Source organism: Triturus cristatus, chromosome 12, assembly GCF_964204655.1.
Source record: "Triturus cristatus chromosome 12, aTriCri1.1, whole genome shotgun sequence".
NCBI lineage: Eukaryota > Metazoa > Chordata > Amphibia > Caudata > Salamandridae > Triturus > Triturus cristatus.
In genome coordinates, this window is record NC_140595.1 from 659,852,834 (window position 1) to 659,870,929 (window position 18,096).

At 41.1% G+C, this 18,096-nt stretch overlaps 12 non-coding genes across 12 annotated transcripts; 8 read left to right on the plus strand and 4 right to left on the minus strand.

Annotated features, from left to right (window-relative positions):
- Positions 1–249: 249 nt before the first annotated feature.
- TRNAI-UAU (transfer RNA isoleucine (anticodon UAU)) lies at positions 250–344 on the minus strand. The gene is made up of 2 exons: positions 307–344; positions 250–285 (listed from the first exon to the last, which is right to left on the minus strand). It is a non-coding gene; the product is annotated as a tRNA-Ile (tRNA).
- A 3,506-nt stretch (positions 345–3,850) lies between these two features.
- TRNAT-UGU (transfer RNA threonine (anticodon UGU)) lies at positions 3,851–3,922 on the plus strand. The gene has a single exon. It is a non-coding gene; the product is annotated as a tRNA-Thr (tRNA).
- Positions 3,923–5,096: 1,174 nt separating this feature from the next.
- TRNAI-UAU (transfer RNA isoleucine (anticodon UAU)) lies at positions 5,097–5,191 on the minus strand. The gene is made up of 2 exons: positions 5,154–5,191; positions 5,097–5,132 (listed from the first exon to the last, which is right to left on the minus strand). It is a non-coding gene; the product is annotated as a tRNA-Ile (tRNA).
- Positions 5,192–5,603: 412 nt separating this feature from the next.
- On the plus strand, positions 5,604–5,685 carry TRNAS-GCU (transfer RNA serine (anticodon GCU)). Its single transcript has one exon. It is a non-coding gene; the product is annotated as a tRNA-Ser (tRNA).
- Positions 5,686–6,274: 589 nt separating this feature from the next.
- Positions 6,275–6,346, plus strand: TRNAT-UGU (transfer RNA threonine (anticodon UGU)). The gene has a single exon. It is a non-coding gene; the product is annotated as a tRNA-Thr (tRNA).
- A 1,174-nt stretch (positions 6,347–7,520) lies between these two features.
- Positions 7,521–7,615, minus strand: TRNAI-UAU (transfer RNA isoleucine (anticodon UAU)). Its single transcript has 2 exons — positions 7,578–7,615; positions 7,521–7,556 (listed from the first exon to the last, which is right to left on the minus strand). It is a non-coding gene; the product is annotated as a tRNA-Ile (tRNA).
- A 412-nt stretch (positions 7,616–8,027) lies between these two features.
- TRNAS-GCU (transfer RNA serine (anticodon GCU)) lies at positions 8,028–8,109 on the plus strand. Its single transcript has one exon. It is a non-coding gene; the product is annotated as a tRNA-Ser (tRNA).
- Positions 8,110–8,698: 589 nt separating this feature from the next.
- On the plus strand, positions 8,699–8,770 carry TRNAT-UGU (transfer RNA threonine (anticodon UGU)). Its single transcript has one exon. It is a non-coding gene; the product is annotated as a tRNA-Thr (tRNA).
- A 1,159-nt stretch (positions 8,771–9,929) lies between these two features.
- TRNAI-UAU (transfer RNA isoleucine (anticodon UAU)) lies at positions 9,930–10,024 on the minus strand. The gene is made up of 2 exons: positions 9,987–10,024; positions 9,930–9,965 (listed from the first exon to the last, which is right to left on the minus strand). It is a non-coding gene; the product is annotated as a tRNA-Ile (tRNA).
- A 412-nt stretch (positions 10,025–10,436) lies between these two features.
- On the plus strand, positions 10,437–10,518 carry TRNAS-GCU (transfer RNA serine (anticodon GCU)). Its single transcript has one exon. It is a non-coding gene; the product is annotated as a tRNA-Ser (tRNA).
- A 3,013-nt stretch (positions 10,519–13,531) lies between these two features.
- TRNAT-UGU (transfer RNA threonine (anticodon UGU)) lies at positions 13,532–13,603 on the plus strand. Its single transcript has one exon. It is a non-coding gene; the product is annotated as a tRNA-Thr (tRNA).
- Positions 13,604–15,955: 2,352 nt separating this feature from the next.
- TRNAT-UGU (transfer RNA threonine (anticodon UGU)) lies at positions 15,956–16,027 on the plus strand. The gene has a single exon. It is a non-coding gene; the product is annotated as a tRNA-Thr (tRNA).
- Positions 16,028–18,096: the final 2,069 nt, after the last annotated feature.

An 18,096-nucleotide genomic window follows, 5' to 3' on the forward strand; every position in this document is an offset into this window, starting at 1 on the left:
ACTGTTTTCATCATATTTATTATTCTACAAATGTATTTTTAAATGCACTGATGTGGTGTTTGCATGAAATGCAAGATGGCACATCATGGAATGTTTAAACTGAGCATCGCGGAGGATATGTGATATTTGGCACCCAGAGGAGTAGGACACGTAGATCCTATAAGAAGTAAAGACTCTCTAGCAAGGGCCGTCCATACTCTGAGTTTAAACTTTACTTTTTGTGAAATGGTTTATGAAAAACAACACGGCTGCTCCAGGTGAGGCTCGAACTCACAACCTCGGCATGGCTCAGTGCAAGTACTGCTGTATAAGTACCGCGCGCTAACCGATTGCGCCACTGGAGCTCTCTCTTTTCACATCTCCCCAGGTGAGCCATCTACAGCTGACCAAGTAGATGACAGACACTGCTCCATCATTCACTGTGCAAGATCGACTCACATGCTAGCATGTTATCATGACTATTAAAAATACAGTCCAAACGGAATAGATTCTATAATTGTCCTATAACATATGCTCTGTCTATTCAAAACCCCATCGAATTATATCTTGACAGTTCTGACAAAGTCTCGGGGAATCTTATGAATATTTGTAATTAGCACATAGTAAGAATTTCCCAAAAATGAAATGTAGGTCCCTGATTGGGGGAAGACGTGGAATGTGAGATCTTGCCTCAGCTGTTTTTTTCTTTTTTAGGTACAGTATATTGACACTTCAGTACCTTTTGTGAAGCAAGGTTTCAGATGGGGCTGTAGGGCAGACGAGGTGGCTGAGTGGTTAAGGCGATGGACTGCTGATCCATTGTGCTCTGCACGCGTGGGTTCGAATCCCACCTTCGTCGGAAAGCCATCAGAGTCTCTTTTGATGGCCAGCATTTCCTGTAGTATAATTACACTCTCTTTCAAGACAGAGCCAGGATCCGCTAGATGGGATCATCTGACTGTTCCATTTTAACAAATATGTCAAATAAAGTGAAGTATTTTGTGCGTAATAGAAATTAGATCTTTCATGGAGTTTCCAGAGGATTGCCTTTCACTCACTCCTGGCTTATTAACCAGTTTGGATAAATAGATTGATAAGAAAGCAGCTCTTACTCCTAAAGTTTAGGCATTCTCAAATGAATGACTGTTAACATATGTCTGCCCCACAGAGACAGATCACTTCTAATAAGTGGGTTCTCTATATGTCACTGATTGCAGACATACTAACTAGAGCTATCGGTATGGTCTTGAATGCGAAAACTCTTATTTTCTCATATGAAAATGTAGTTTTTCATACTTCCAAAAAAAGTGCCTTAAGCATGGTCTTCAATGTGTGCGCGCACGTGGACATTCATATGCAACTACGTTTCCATATAGAGTCTCAAAATCATAGATATATTCATACCTCAGTAAGAATACATGTTGCAATTTACATCCTGCGTGCAGACTGTCCTTGTAGCTCAGTGGCAGAGCACTGGTCTTGTAAACCAGGGGTCATGAGTTCAAGCCTCATCAGGTCCTTTTTACATGAGTCTTTCTGTATGTTGTTTTCAAGTCATTCTTCCCTGGAGTCACACCTTGCTTTAGGATTGCTTATTGCCAAGCTTCCCTTTCCTGCTTTCATATTATCAAGAAAATATCATGAAGATCATTGAATTATAAATTATTGCCTCACCCCTTCCGATCGCCTGACGAACGCCTGACAAACGCCATTCTCACCCTGCCGGGCAAGCCCTGCCGGGCAAAGCCAAATAAGCCATGCATATTTACAGTTCCTTTGAAAGGCAGAGCGAGGACTAGGACCTCTGTTCCGACTGAATCTGCATCCACAGAAAGGATGTTATAAGGCCCTACAAATTTCACCAAGGAGATGTGAAAGTCTTCCCCCATAAAATACTTTTTTTCCCAGATACCCCGGCTCTTAGGCAAATGAGGTTACTCCTCAAAACCCCACCCCCACTCACCATAAATATCCTTCTCTCCTGCTGTCCATTCAAATGATACAAGGTATCTTGTACATAGAGAGAAAGGGAGAATAGTCAGATTTGCTTCAAAGATTTGGTGACTTTGGATGGGTGGGTTGAATGAAGAAGTGAACCTGGTTTCTGGGAAAGGAGTATCGAGATGAAGATGAGGAAAAGTGAACTTGGACCACATTCATAGGTTAGAGAAATACATTTAATAGGTTGAATGGTTTTGAAAAGTGAACTTCGAGCAGTAATTGTTGTTTTTTAAACTGCAAAGAAATTAAAAATGAATGTGGGATTGGAGGCACACTCTGAGCAGAAAAGCACCATAAGCTGCTATGGTGCAACTCAAGATGGTGAATAGAACCTTTAATATGATGATGCTCTTCTTTTGCTAGTTTTTTCGAGTCACCTTTTATTGTAAGTAGCTGATACAGCATTTTTTGCAGCTCTTCAGTTTATGGTTATCATGTGAGAACACAGTTTTCATCATATTTATTATTCTACAAATGTATTTTTAAATGCACTGATGTGGTGTTTGCATGAAATGCAAGATGGCACATCATGGAATGTTTAAACTGAGCATCGCGGAGGATATGTGATATTTGGCACCCAGAGGAGTAGGACACGTAGATCCTATAAGAAGTAAAGACTCTATAGCAAGGGCCGTCCATACTCTGAGTTTAAACTTTACTTTTTGTGAAATGGTTTATGAAAAACAACACGGCTGCTCCAGGTGAGGCTCGAACTCACAACCTCAGCATGGCTCAGTGCAAGTACTGCTGTATAAGTACCGCGCGTTAACCGATTGCGCCACTGGAGCTCTCTCTTTTCACATCTCCCCAGGTGAGCCATCTACAGCTGACCAAGTAGATGACAGACACTGCTCCATCATTCACTGTGCAAGATCGACTCACATGCTAGCATGTTATCATGACTATTAAAAATACAGTCCAAACGGAATAGATTCTATAATTGTCCTATAACATATGCTCTGTCAATTCAAAACCCCATAGAATTATATCTTGACAGTTCTGACAAAGTCTAGGGGAATCTTATGAATATTTGTAATTAGCACATAGTAAGAATTTACCAAAAATGAAATGTAGGTCCCTGATTGGGGGAAGACGTGGAATGTGAGATCTTGCCTCAGCTGTTTTTTTCTTTTTTGGTACAGTATATTGACACTTCAGTACCTTTTGTGAAGCAAGGTTTCAGATGGGGCTGTAGGGCAGACGAGGTGGCCGAGTGGTTAAGGCGAAGGACTGCTAATCCATTGTGCTCTGCACGCGTGGGTTTGAATCCCACCTTCGTCGGAAAGCCATCAGAGTCTCTTTTGATGGCCAGCATTTCTTGTAGTATAATTACACTCTCTTTCAAGACAGAGCCAGGATCCGCTAGATGGGATCATCTGACTGTTCCATTTTAACAAATATGTCAAATAAAGTGAAGTATTTTGTGCGTAATAGAAATTAGATCTTTCATGGAGTTTCCAGAGGATTGCCTTTCACTCACTCCTGGCTTATTAACCAGTTTGGATAAATAGATTGATAAGAAAGCAGCTCTTACTCCTAAAGTTTAGGCCGTCTCAAATGAATGACTGTTAACATATGTCTGCCCCACAGAGACAGATCACTTCTAATAAGTGGGTTCTCTATATGTCACTGATTGCAGACATACTAACTAGAGCTATCGGTATGGTCTTGAATGCGAAAACTCTTATTTTCTCATATGAAAATGTAGTTTTTCATACTTCCAAAAAAAGTGCCTTAAGCATGGTCTTCAATGTGTGCGCGCACGTGGACATTCATATGCAACTACGTTTCCATACAGAGTCTCAAAATCATAGATATATTCATACCTCAGTAAGAATACATGTTGCAATTTACATCTTGCGTGCAGACTGGCCTTGTAGCTCAGTGGCAGAGCACTGGTCTTGTAAACCAGGGGTCATGAGTTCAAGCCTCATCAGGGCCTTTTTACATGAGTCTTTCTGTATGTTGTTTTCAAGTCATTCTTCCCTGGAGTCACACCTTGCTTTAGGATTGCTTATTGCCAAGCTTCCCTTTCCTGCTTTCATATTATCAAGAAAATATCATGAAGATCATTGAATTATAAATTATTGCCTCACCCCTTCCGATCGCCTGACGAACGCCTGACAAACGCCATTCTCACCCTGGCGGGCAAGCCATGCCGGGCAAAGCCAAATAAGCCATGCATATTTACAGTTCCTTTGAAAGGCAGAGCGAGGACTAGGACCTCTGTTCCGACTGAATCTGCATCCACAGAAAGGATGTTATAAGGCCCTACAAATTTCACCAAGGAGATGTGAAAGTCTTCCCCCATAAAATACTTTTTTTCCCAGATACCCCGGCTCTTAGGCAAATGAGGTTACTCCTCAAAACCCCACCCCCACTCACCATAAATATCCTTCTCTCCTGCTGTCCATTCAAATGATACAAGGTATCTTGTACATAGAGAGAAAGGGAGAATAGGCAGACTTGCTTCAAAGATTTGGTGACTTTGGATGGGTGGGTTGAATGAAGAAGTGAACCTGGTTTCTGGGAAAGGAGTATCGAGATGAAGATGAGGAAAAGTGAACATGGACCACATTCATAGGTTAGAGAAATACATTTAATAGGTTGAATGGTTTTGAAAAGTGAACTTCGAGCAGTAATTGTTGTTTTTTAAACTGCAAAGAAATTAAAAATGAATGTGGGATTGGAGGCACACTCTGAGCAGAAAAGCACCATAAGCTGCTATGGTGCAACTCAAGATGGTGAATAGAACCTTTAATATGATGATGCTCTTCTTTTGCTAGTTTTTTCGAGTCACCTTTTATTGTAAGTAGCTGATACAGCATTTTTTGCAGCTCTTCAGTTTATGGTTATCATGTGAGAACACTGTTTTCATCATATTTATTATTCTACAAATGTATTTTTAAATGCACTGATGTGGTGTTTGCATGAAATGCAAGATGGCACATCATGGAATGTTTAAACTGAGCATCGCGGAGGATATGTGATATTTGGCACCCAGAGGAGTAGGACACGTAGATCCTATAAGAAGTAAAGACTCTCTAGCAAGGGCCGTCCATACTCTGAGTTTAAACTTTACTTTTTGTGAAATGGTTTATGAAAAACAACACGGCTGCTCCAGGTGAGGCTCGAACTCACAACCTCGGCATGGCTCAGTGCAAGTACTGCTGTATAAGTACCGCGCGCTAACCGATTGCACCACTGGAGCTCTCTCTTTTCACATCTCCCCAGGTGAGCCATCTACAGCTGACCAAGTAGATGACAGACACTGCTCCATCATTCACTGTGCAAGATCGACTCACATGCTAGCATGTTATCATGACTATTAAAAATACAGTCCAAACGGAATAGATTCTATAATTGTCCTATAACATATGCTCTGTCTATTCAAAACCCCATAGAATTATATCTTGACAGTTCTGACAAAGTCTCGGGGAATCTTATGAATATTTGTAATTAGCACATAGTAAGAATTTCCCAAAAATGAAATGTAGGTCCCTGATTGGGGGAAGACGTGGAATGTGAGATCTTGCCTCAGCTGTTTTTTTCTTTTTTAGGTACAGTATATTGACACTTCAGTACCTTTTGTGAAGCAAGGTTTCAGATGGGGCTGTAGGGCAGACGAGGTGGCCGAGTGGTTAAGGCGATGGACTGCTAATCCATTGTGCTCTGCACGCGTGGGTTCGAATCCCACCTTCGTCGGAAAGCCATCAGAGTCTCTTTTGATGGCCAGCATTTCTTGTAGTATAATTACACTCTCTTTCAAGACAGAGCCAGGATCCGATAGATGGGATCATCTGACTGTTCCATTTTAACAAATATGTCAAATAAAGTGAAGTATTTTGTGCGTAATAGAAATTAGATCTTTCATGGAGTTTCCAGAGGATTGCCTTTCACTCACTCCTGGCTTATTAACCAGTTTGGATAAATAGATTGATAAGAAAGCAGCTCTTACTCCTAAAGTTTAGGCATTCTCAAATGAATGACTGTTAACATATGTCTGCCCCACAGAGACAGATCACTTCTAATAAGTGGGTTCTCTATATGTCACTGATTGCAGACATACTAACTAGAGCTATCGGTATGGTCTTGAATGCGAAAACTCTTATTTTCTCATATGAAAATGTAGTTTTTCATACTTCCAAAAAAAGTGCCTTAAGCATGGTCTTCAATGTGTGCGCGCACGTGGACATTCATATGCAACTACGTTTCCATACAGAGTCTCAAAATCATAGATATATTCATACCTCAGTAAGAATACATGTTGCAATTTACATCCTGCGTGCAGACTGGCCTTGTAGCTCAGTGGCAGAGCACTGGTCTTGTAAACCAGGGGTCATGAGTTCAAGCCTCATCAGGGCCTTTTTACATGAGTCTTTCTGTATGTTGTTTTCAAGTCATTCTTCCCTGGAGTCACACCTTGCTTTAGGATTGCTTATTGCCAAGCTTCCCTTTCCTGCTTTCATATTATCAAGAAAATATCATGAAGATCATTGAATTATAAATTATTGCCTCACCCCTTCCGATCGCCTGACGAACGCCTGACAAACGCCATTCTCACCCTGCCGGGCAAGCCCTGCCGGGCAAAGCCAAATAAGCCATGCATATTTACAGTTCCTTTGAAAGGCAGAGCGAGGACTAGGACCTCTGTTCCGACTGAATCTGCATCCACAGAAAGGATGTTATAAGGCCCTACAAATTTCACCAAGGAGATGTGAAAGTCTTCCCCCATAAAATACTTTTTTTCCCAGATACCCCGGCTCTTAGGCAAATGAGGTTACTCCTCAAAACCCCACCCCCACTCACCATAAATATCCTTCTCTCCTGCTGTCCATTCAAATGATACAAGGTATCTTGTACATAGAGAGAAAGGGAGAATAGGCAGACTTGCTTCAAAGATTTGGTGACTTTGGATGGGTGGGTTGAATGAAGAAGTGAACCTGGTTTCTGGGAAAGGAGTATCGAGATGAAGATGAGGAAAAGTGAACATGGACCACATTCATAGGTTAGAGAAATACATTTAATAGGTTGAATGGTTTTGAAAAGTGAACTTCGAGCAGTAATTGTTGTTTTTTAAACTGCAAAGAAATTAAAAATGAATGTGGGATTGGAGGCACACTCTGAGCAGAAAAGCACCATAAGCTGCTATGGTGCAACTCAAGATGGTGAATAGAACCTTTAATATGATGATGCTCTTCTTTTGCTAGTTTTTTCGAGTCACCTTTTATTGTAAGTAGCTGATACAGCATTTTTTGCAGCTCTTCAGTTTATGGTTATCATGTGAGAACACTGTTTTCATCATATTTATTATTCTACAAATGTATTTTTAAATGCACTGATGTGGTGTTTGCATGAAATGCAAGATGGCACATCATGGAATGTTTAAACTGAGCATCGCGGAGGATATGTGATATTTGGCACCCAGAGGAGTAGGACACGTAGATCCTATAAGAAGTAAAGACTCTCTAGCAAGGGCCGTCCATACTCTGAGTTTAAACTTTACTTTTTGTGAAATGGTTTATGAAAAACAACACAGCTGCTCCAGGTGAGGCTCGAACTCACAACCTCGGCATGGCTCAGTGCAAGTACTGCTGTATAAGTACCGCGCGCTAACCGATTGCGCCACTGGAGCTCTCTCTTTTCACATCTCCCCAGGTGAGCCATCTACAGCTGACCAAGTAGATGACAGACACTGCTCCATCATTCACTGTGCAAGATCGACTCACATGCTAGCATGTTATCATGACTATTAAAAATACAGTCCAAACGGAATAGATTCTATAATTGTCCTATAACATATGCTCTGTCTATTCAAAACCCCATCGAATTATATCTTGACAGTTCTGACAAAGTCTCGGGGAATCTTATGAATATTTGTAATTAGCACATAGTAAGAATTTCCCAAAAATGAAATGTAGGTCCCTGATTGGGGGAAGACGTGGAATGTGAGATCTTGCCTCAGCTGTTTTTTTCTTTTTTAGGTACAGTATATTGACACTTCAGTACCTTTTGTGAAGCAAGGTTTCAGATGGGGCTGTAGGGCAGACGAGGTGGCCGAGTGGTTAAGGCGATGGACTGCTGATCCATTGTGCTCTGCACGCGTGGGTTCGAATCCCACCTTCGTCGGAAAGCCATCAGAGTCTCTTTTGATGGCCAGCATTTCCTGTAGTATAATTACACTCTCTTTCAAGACAGAGCCAGGATCCGCTAGATGGGATCATCTGACTGTTCCATTTTAACAAATATGTCAAATAAAGTGAAGTATTTTGTGCGTAATAGAAATTAGATCTTTCATGGAGTTTCCAGAGGATTGCCTTTCACTCACTCCTGGCTTATTAACCAGTTTGGATAAATAGATTGATAAGAAAGCAGCTCTTACTCCTAAAGTTTAGGCCGTCTCAAATGAATGACTGTTAACATATGTCTGCCCCACAGAGACAGATCACTTCTAATAAGTGGGTTCTCTATATGTCACTGATTGCAGACATACTAACTAGAGCTATCGGTATGGTCTTGAATGCGAAAACTCTTATTTTCTCATATGAAAATGTAGTTTTTCATACTTCCAAAAAAAGTGCCTTAAGCATGGTCTTCAATGTGTGCGCGCACGTGGACATTCATATGCAACTACGTTTCCATACAGAGTCTCAAAATCATAGATATATTCATACCTCAGTAAGAATACATGTTGCAATTTACATCCTGCGTGCAGACTGGCCTTGTAGCTCAGTGGCAGAGCACTGGTCTTGTAAACCAGGGGTCATGAGTTCAAGCCTCATCAGGGCCTTTTTACATGAGTCTTTCTGTATGTTGTTTTCAAGTCATTCTTCCCTGGAGTCACACCTTGCTTTAGGATTGCTTATTGCCAAGCTTCCCTTTCCTGCTTTCATATTATCAAGAAAATATCATGAAGATCATTGAATTATAAATGATTGCCTCACCCCTTCCGATCGCCTGACGAACGCCTGACAAACGTCATTCTCACCCTGCCGGGCAAAGCAAATAAGCCATGCATATTTACAGTTCCTTTGAAAGGCAGAGCGAGGACTAGGACCTCTGTTCCGACTGAATCTGCATCCACAGAAAGGATGTTATAAGGCCCTACAAATTTCACCAAGGAGATGTGAAAGTCTTCCCCCATAAAATACTTTTTTTCCCAGATACCCCGGCTCTTAGGCAAATGAGGTTACTCCTCAAAACCCCACCCCCACTCACCATAAATATCCTTCTCTCCTGCTGTCCATTCAAATGATACAAGGTATCTTGTACATAGAGAGAAAGGGAGAATAGGCAGACTTGCTTCAAAGATTTGGTGACTTTGGATGGGTGGGTTGAATGAAGAAGTGAACCTGGTTTCTGGGAAAGGAGTATCGAGATGAAGATGAGGAAAAGTGAACATGGACCACATTCATAGGTTAGAGAAATACATTTAATAGGTTGAATGGTTTTGAAAAGTGAACTTCGAGCAGTAATTGTTGTTTTTTAAACTGCAAAGAAATTAAAAATGAATGTGGGATTGGAGGCACACTCTGAGCAGAAAAGCACCATAAGCTGCTATGGTGCAACTCAAGATGGTGAATAGAACCTTTAATATGATGATGCTCTTCTTTTGCTAGTTTTTTCGAGTCACCTTTTATTGTAAGTAGCTGATACAGCATTTTTTGCAGCTCTTCAGTTTATGGTTATCATGTGAGAACACTGTTTTCATCATATTTATTATTCTACAAATGTATTTTTAAATGCACTGATGTGGTGTTTGCATGAAATGCAAGATGGCACATCATGGAATGTTTAAACTGAGCATCGCGGAGGATATGTGATATTTGGCACCCAGAGGAGTAGGACACGTAGATCCTATAAGAAGTAAAGACTCTCTAGCAAGGGCCGTCCATACTCTGAGTTTAAACTTTACTTTTTGTGAAATGGTTTATGAAAAACAACACGGCTGCTCCAGGTGAGGCTCGAACTCACAACCTCGGCATGGCTCAGTGCAAGTACTGCTGTATAAGTACCGCGCGCTAACCGATTGCGCCACTGGAGCTCTCTCTTTTCACATCTCCCCAGGTGAGCCATCTACAGCTGACCAAGTAGATGACAGACACTGCTCCATCATTCACTGTGCAAGATCGACTCACATGCTAGCATGTTATCATGACTATTAAAAATACAGTCCAAACGGAATAGATTCTATAATTGTCCTATAACATATGCTCTGTCTATTCAAAACCCCATCGAATTATATCTTGACAGTTCTGACAAAGTCTCGGGGAATCTTATGAATATTTGTAATTAGCACATAGTAAGAATTTCCCAAAAATGAAATGTAGGTCCCTGATTGGGGGAAGACGTGGAATGTGAGATCTTGCCTCAGCTGTTTTTTTCTTTTTTAGGTACAGTATATTGACACTTCAGTACCTTTTGTGAAGCAAGGTTTCAGATGGGGCTGTAGGGCAGACGAGGTGGCCGAGTGGTTAAGGCGATGGACTGCTGATCCATTGTGCTCTGCACGCGTGGGTTCGAATCCCACCTTCGTCGGAAAGCCATCAGAGTCTCTTTTGATGGCCAGCATTTCCTGTAGTATAATTACACTCTCTTTCAAGACAGAGCCAGGATCCGCTAGATGGGATCATCTGACTGTTCCATTTTAACAAATATGTCAAATAAAGTGAAGTATTTTGTGCGTAATAGAAATTAGATCTTTCATGGAGTTTCCAGAGGATTGCCTTTCACTCACTCCTGGCTTATTAACCAGTTTGGATAAATAGATTGATAAGAAAGCAGCTCTTACTCCTAAAGTTTAGGCATTCTCAAATGAATGACTGTTAACATATGTCTGCCCCACAGAGACAGATCACTTCTAATAAGTGGGTTCTCTATATGTCACTGATTGCAGACATACTAACTAGAGCTATCGGTATGGTCTTGAATGCGAAAACTCTTATTTTCTCATATGAAAATGTAGTTTTTCATACTTCCAAAAAAAGTGCCTTAAGCATGGTCTTCAATGTGTGCGCGCACGTGGACATTCATATGCAACTACGTTTCCATATAGAGTCTCAAAATCATAGATATATTCATACCTCAGTAAGAATACATGTTGCAATTTACATCCTGCGTGCAGACTGTCCTTGTAGCTCAGTGGCAGAGCACTGGTCTTGTAAACCAGGGGTCATGAGTTCAAGCCTCATCAGGGCCTTTTTACATGAGTCTTTCTGTATGTTGTTTTCAAGTCATTCTTCCCTGGAGTCACACCTTGCTTTAGGATTGCTTATTGCCAAGCTTCCCTTTCCTGCTTTCATATTATCAAGAAAATATCATGAAGATCATTGAATTATAAATTATTGCCTCACCCCTTCCGATCGCCTGACGAACGCCTGACAAACGCCATTCTCACCCTGCCGGGCAAGCCCTGCCGGGCAAAGCCAAATAAGCCATGCATATTTACAGTTCCTTTGAAAGGCAGAGCGAGGACTAGGACCTCTGTTCCGACTGAATCTGCATCCACAGAAAGGATGTTATAAGGCCCTACAAATTTCACCAAGGAGATGTGAAAGTCTTCCCCCATAAAATACTTTTTTTCCCAGATACCCCGGCTCTTAGGCAAATGAGGTTACTCCTCAAAACCCCACCCCCACTCACCATAAATATCCTTCTCTCCTGCTGTCCATTCAAATGATACAAGGTATCTTGTACATAGAGAGAAAGGGAGAATAGGCAGACTTGCTTCAAAGATTTGGTGACTTTGGATGGGTGGGTTGAATGAAGAAGTGAACCTGGTTTCTGGGAAAGGAGTATCGAGATGAAGATGAGGAAAAGTGAACATGGACCACATTCATAGGTTAGAGAAATACATTTAATAGGTTGAATGGTTTTGAAAAGTGAACTTCGAGCAGTAATTGTTGTTTTTTAAACTGCAAAGAAATTAAAAATGAATGTGGGATTGGAGGCACACTCTGAGCAGAAAAGCACCATAAGCTGCTATGGTGCAACTCAAGATGGTGAATAGAACCTTTAATATGATGATGCTCTTCTTTTGCTAGTTTTTTCGAGTCACCTTTTATTGTAAGTAGCTGATACAGCATTTTTTGCAGCTCTTCAGTTTATGGTTATCATGTGAGAACACTGCTTTCATCATATTTATTATTCTACAAATGTATTTTTAAATGCACTGATGTGGTGTTTGCATGAAATGCAAGATGGCACATCATGGAATGTTTAAACTGAGCATCGCGGAGGATATGTGATATTTGGCACCCAGAGGAGTAGGACACGTAGATCCTATAAGAAGTAAAGACTCTCTAGCAAGGGCCGTCCATACTCTGAGTTTAAACTTTACTTTTTGTGAAATGGTTTATGAAAATCAACACAGCTGCTAGAGGTGAGGCTCGAACTCACAACCTCGGCATGGCTCAGTGCAAGTACTGCTGTATAAGTACCGCGCGCTAACCGATTGCACCACTGGAGTTCTCTCTTTTCACATCTCCCCAGGTGAGCCATCTACAGCTGACCAAGTAGATGACAGACACTGCTCCATCATTCACTGTGCAAGATCGACTCACATGCTAGCATGTTATCATGACTATTAAAAATACAGTCCAAACGGAATAGATTCTATAATTGTCCTATAACATATGCTCTGTCTATTCAAAACCCCATAGAATTATATCTTGACAGTTCTGACAAAGTCTAGGGGAATCTTATGAATATTTGTAATTAGCACATAGTAAGAATTTCCCAAAAATGAAATGTAGGTCCCTGATTGGGGGAAGACGTGGAATGTGAGATCTTGCCTCAGCTGTTTTTTTCTTTTTTAGGTACAGTATATTGACACTTCAGTACCTTTTGTGAAGCCAGGTTTCAGATGGGGCTGTAGGGCAGACGAGGTGGCCGAGTGGTTAAGGCGATGGACTGCTAATCCTTTGTGCTCTGCACGCGTGGGTTCGAATCCCACCTTCGTCGGAAAGCAATCAGAGTCGCTTTTGATGGCCAGCATTTCTTGTAGTATAATTACACTCTCTTTCAAGACAGAGCCAGGATCCGCTAGATGGGATCATCTGACTGTTCCATTTTAACAAATATGTCAAATAAAGTGAAGTATTTTGTGCGTAATAGAAATTAGATCTTTCATGGAGTTTCCAGAGGATTGCCTTTCACTCACTCCTGGCTTATTAACCAGTTTGGATAAATAGATTGATAAGAAAGCAGCTCTTACTCCTAAAGTTTAGGCCGTCTCAAATGAATGACTGTTAACATATGTCTGCCCCACAGAGACAGATCACTTCTAATAAGTGGGTTCTCTATATGTCACTGATTGCAGACATACTAACTAGAGCTATCGGTATGGTCTTGAATGCGAAAACTCTTATTTTCTCATATGAAAATGTAGTTTTTCATACTTCCAAAAAAAGTGCCTTAAGCATGGTCTTCAATGTGTGCGCGCACGTGGACATTCATATGCAACTACGTTTCCATACAGAGTCTCAAAATCATAGATATATTCATACCTCAGTAAGAATACATGTTGCAATTTACATCCTGCGTGCAGACTGGCCTTGTAGCTCAGTGGCAGAGCACTGGTCTTGTAAACCAGGGGTCATGAGTTCAAGCCTCATCAGGGCCTTTTTACATGAGTCTTTCTGTATGTTGTTTTCAAGTCATTCTTCCCTGGAGTCACACCTTGCTTTAGGATTGCTTATTGCCAAGCTTCCCTTTCCTGCTTTCATATTATCAAGAAAATATCATGAAGATCATTGAATTATAAATTATTGCCTCACCCCTTCCGATCGCCTGACGAACGCCTGACAAACGCCATTCTCACCCTGCCGGGCAAGCCCTGCCGGGCAAAGCCAAATAAGCCATGCATATTTACAGTTCCTTTGAAAGGCAGAGCGAGGACTAGGACCTCTGTTCCGACTGAATCTGCATCCACAGAAAGGATGTTATAAGGCCCTACAAATTTCACCAAGGAGATGTGAAAGTCTTCCCCCATAAAATACTTTTTTTCCCAGATACCCCGGCTCTTAGGCAAATGAGGTTACTCCTCAAAACCCCACCCCCACTCACCATAAATATCCTTCTCTCCTGCTGTCCATTCAAATGATACAAGGTATCTTGTACATAGAGAGAAAGGGAGAATAGGCAGACTTGCTTCAAAGATTTGGTGACTTTGGATGGGTGGGTTGAATGAAGAAGTGAACCTGGTTTCTGGGAAAGGAGTATCGAGATGAAGATGAGGAAAAGTGAACATGGACCACATTCATAGGTTAGAGAAATACATTTAATAGGTTGAATGGTTTTGAAAAGTGAACTTCGAGCAGTAATTGTTGTTTTTTAAACTGCAAAGAAATTAAAAATGAATGTGGGATTGGAGGCACACTCTGAGCAGAAAAGCACCATAAGCTGCTATGGTGCAACTCAAGATGGTGAATAGAACCTTTAATATGATGATGCTCTTCTTTTGCTAGTTTTTTCGAGTCACCTTTTATTGTAAGTAGCTGATACAGCATTTTTTGCAGCTCTTCAGTTTATGGTTATCATGTGAGAACACTGTTTTCATCATATTTATTATTCTACAAATGTATTTTTAAATGCACTGATGTGGTGTTTGCATGAAATGCAAGATGGCACATCATGGAATGTTTAAACTGAGCATCGCGGAGGATATGTGATATTTGGCACCCAGAGGAGTAGGACACGTAGATCCTATAAGAAGTAAAGACTCTCTAGCAAGGGCCGTCCATACTCTGAGTTTAAACTTTACTTTTTGTGAAATGGTTTATGAAAATCAACACAGCTGCTAGAGGTGAGGCTCGAACTCACAACCTCGGCATGGCTCAGTGCAAGTACTGCTGTATAAGTACCGCGCGCTAACCGATTGCACCACTGGAGTTCTCTCTTTTCACATCTCCCCAGGTGAGCCATCTACAGCTGACCAAGTAGATGACAGACACTGCTCCATCATTCACTGTGCAAGATCGACTCACATGCTAGCATGTTATCATGACTATTAAAAATACAGTCCAAACGGAATAGATTCTATAATTGTCCTATAACATATGCTCTGTCTATTCAAAACCCCATAGAATTATATCTTGACAGTTCTGACAAAGTCTAGGGGAATCTTATGAATATTTGTAATTAGCACATAGTAAGAATTTCCCAAAAATGAAATGTAGGTCCCTGATTGGGGGAAGACGTGGAATGTGAGATCTTGCCTCAGCTGTTTTTTTCTTTTTTAGGTACAGTATATTGACACTTCAGTACCTTTTGTGAAGCCAGGTTTCAGATGGGGCTGTAGGGCAGACGAGGTGGCCGAGTGGTTAAGGCGATGGACTGCTAATCCTTTGTGCTCTGCACGCGTGGGTTCGAATCCCACCTTCGTCGGAAAGCAATCAGAGTCGCTTTTGATGGCCAGCATTTCTTGTAGTATAATTACACTCTCTTTCAAGACAGAGCCAGGATCCGCTAGATGGGATCATCTGACTGTTCCATTTTAACAAATATGTCAAATAAAGTGAAGTATTTTGTGCGTAATAGAAATTAGATCTTTCATGGAGTTTCCAGAGGATTGCCTTTCACTCACTCCTGGCTTATTAACCAGTTTGGATAAATAGATTGATAAGAAAGCAGCTCTTACTCCTAAAGTTTAGGCCGTCTCAAATGAATGACTGTTAACATATGTCTGCCCCACAGAGACAGATCACTTCTAATAAGTGGGTTCTCTATATGTCACTGATTGCAGACATACTAACTAGAGCTATCGGTATGGTCTTGAATGCGAAAACTCTTATTTTCTCATATGAAAATGTAGTTTTTCATACTTCCAAAAAAAGTGCCTTAAGCATGGTCTTCAATGTGTGCGCGCACGTGGACATTCATATGCAACTACGTTTCCATACAGAGTCTCAAAATCATAGATATATTCATACCTCAGTAAGAATACATGTTGCAATTTACATCCTGCGTGCAGACTGGCCTTGTAGCTCAGTGGCAGAGCACTGGTCTTGTAAACCAGGGGTCATGAGTTCAAGCCTCATCAGGGCCTTTTTACATGAGTCTTTCTGTATGTTGTTTTCAAGTCATTCTTCCCTGGAGTCACACCTTGCTTTAGGATTGCTTATTGCCAAGCTTCCCTTTCCTGCTTTCATATTATCAAGAAAATATCATGAAGATCATTGAATTATAAATTATTGCCTCACCCCTTCCGATCGCCTGACGAACGCCTGACAAACGCAATTCTCACCCTGCCGGGCAAAGCCAAATAAGCCATGCATATTTACAGTTCCTTTGAAAGGCAGAGCGAGGACTAGGACCTCTGTTCCGACTGAATCTGCATCCACAGAAAGGATGTTATAAGGCCCTACAAATTTCACCAAGGAGATGTGAAAGTCTTCCCCCATAAAATACTTTTTTTCCCAGATACCCCGGCTCTTAGGCAAATGAGGTTACTCCTCAAAACCCCACCCCCACTCACCATAAATATCCTTCTCTCCTGCTGTCCATTCAAATGATACAAGGTATCTTGTACATAGAGAGAAAGGGAGAATAGGCAGACTTGCTTCAAAGATTTGGTGACTTTGGATGGGTGGGTTGAATGAAGAAGTGAACCTGGTTTCTGGGAAAGGAGTATCGAGATGAAGATGAGGAAAAGTGAACATGGACCACATTCATAGGTTAGAGAAATACATTTAATAGGTTGAATGGTTTTGAAAAGTGAACTTCGAGCAGTAATTGTTGTTTTTTAAACTGCAAAGAAATTAAAAATGAATGTGGGATTGGAGGCACACTCTGAGCAGAAAAGCACCATAAGCTGCTATGGTGCAACTCAAGATGGTGAATAGAACCTTTAATATGATGATGCTCTTCTTTTGCTAGTTTTTTCGAGTCACCTTTTATTGTAAGTAGCTGATACAGCATTTTTTGCAGCTCTTCAGTTTATGGTTATCATGTGAGAACACTGTTTTCATCATATTTATTATTCTACAAATGTATTTTTAAATGCACTGATGTGGTGTTTGCATGAAATGCAAGATGGCACATCATGGAATGTTTAAACTGAGCATCGCGGAGGATATGTGATATTTGGCACCCAGAGGAGTAGGACACGTAGATCCTATAAGAAGTAAAGACTCTCTAGCAAGGGCCGTCCATACTCTGAGTTTAAACTTTACTTTTTGTGAAATGGTTTATGAAAATCAACACAGCTGCTAGAGGTGAGGCTCGAACTCACAACCTCGGCATGGCTCAGTGCAAGTACTGCTGTATAAGTACCGCTGTATAAGTACCGCGCGCTAACCGATTGCACCACTGGAGTTCTCTCTTTTCACATCTCCCCAGGTGAGCCATCTACAGCTGACCAAGTAGATGACAGACACTGCTCCATCATTCACTGTGCAAGATCGACTCACATGCTAGCATGTTATCATGACTATTAAAAATACAGTCCAAACGGAATAGATTCTATAATTGTCCTATAACATATGCTCTGTCTATTCAAAACCCCATAGAATTATATCTTGACAGTTCTGACAAAGTCTAGGGGAATCTTATGAATATTTGTAATTAGCACATAGTAAGAATTTCCCAAAAATGAAATGTAGGTCCCTGATTGGGGGAAGACGTGGAATGTGAGATCTTGCCTCAGCTGTTTTTTTCTTTTTTAGGTACAGTATATTGACACTTCAGTACCTTTTGTGAAGCCAGGTTTCAGATGGGGCTGTAGGGCAGACGAGGTGGCCGAGTGGTTAAGGCGATGGACTGCTAATCCTTTGTGCTCTGCACGCGTGGGTTCGAATCCCACCTTCGTCGGAAAGCAATCAGAGTCGCTTTTGATGGCCAGCATTTCTTGTAGTATAATTACACTCTCTTTCAAGACAGAGCCAGGATCCGCTAGATGGGATCATCTGACTGTTCCATTTTAACAAATATGTCAAATAAAGTGAAGTATTTTGTGCGTAATAGAAATTAGATCTTTCATGGAGTTTCCAGAGGATTGCCTTTCACTCACTCCTGGCTTATTAACCAGTTTGGATAAATAGATTGATAAGAAAGCAGCTCTTACTCCTAAAGTTTAGGCCGTCTCAAATGAATGACTGTTAACATATGTCTGCCCCA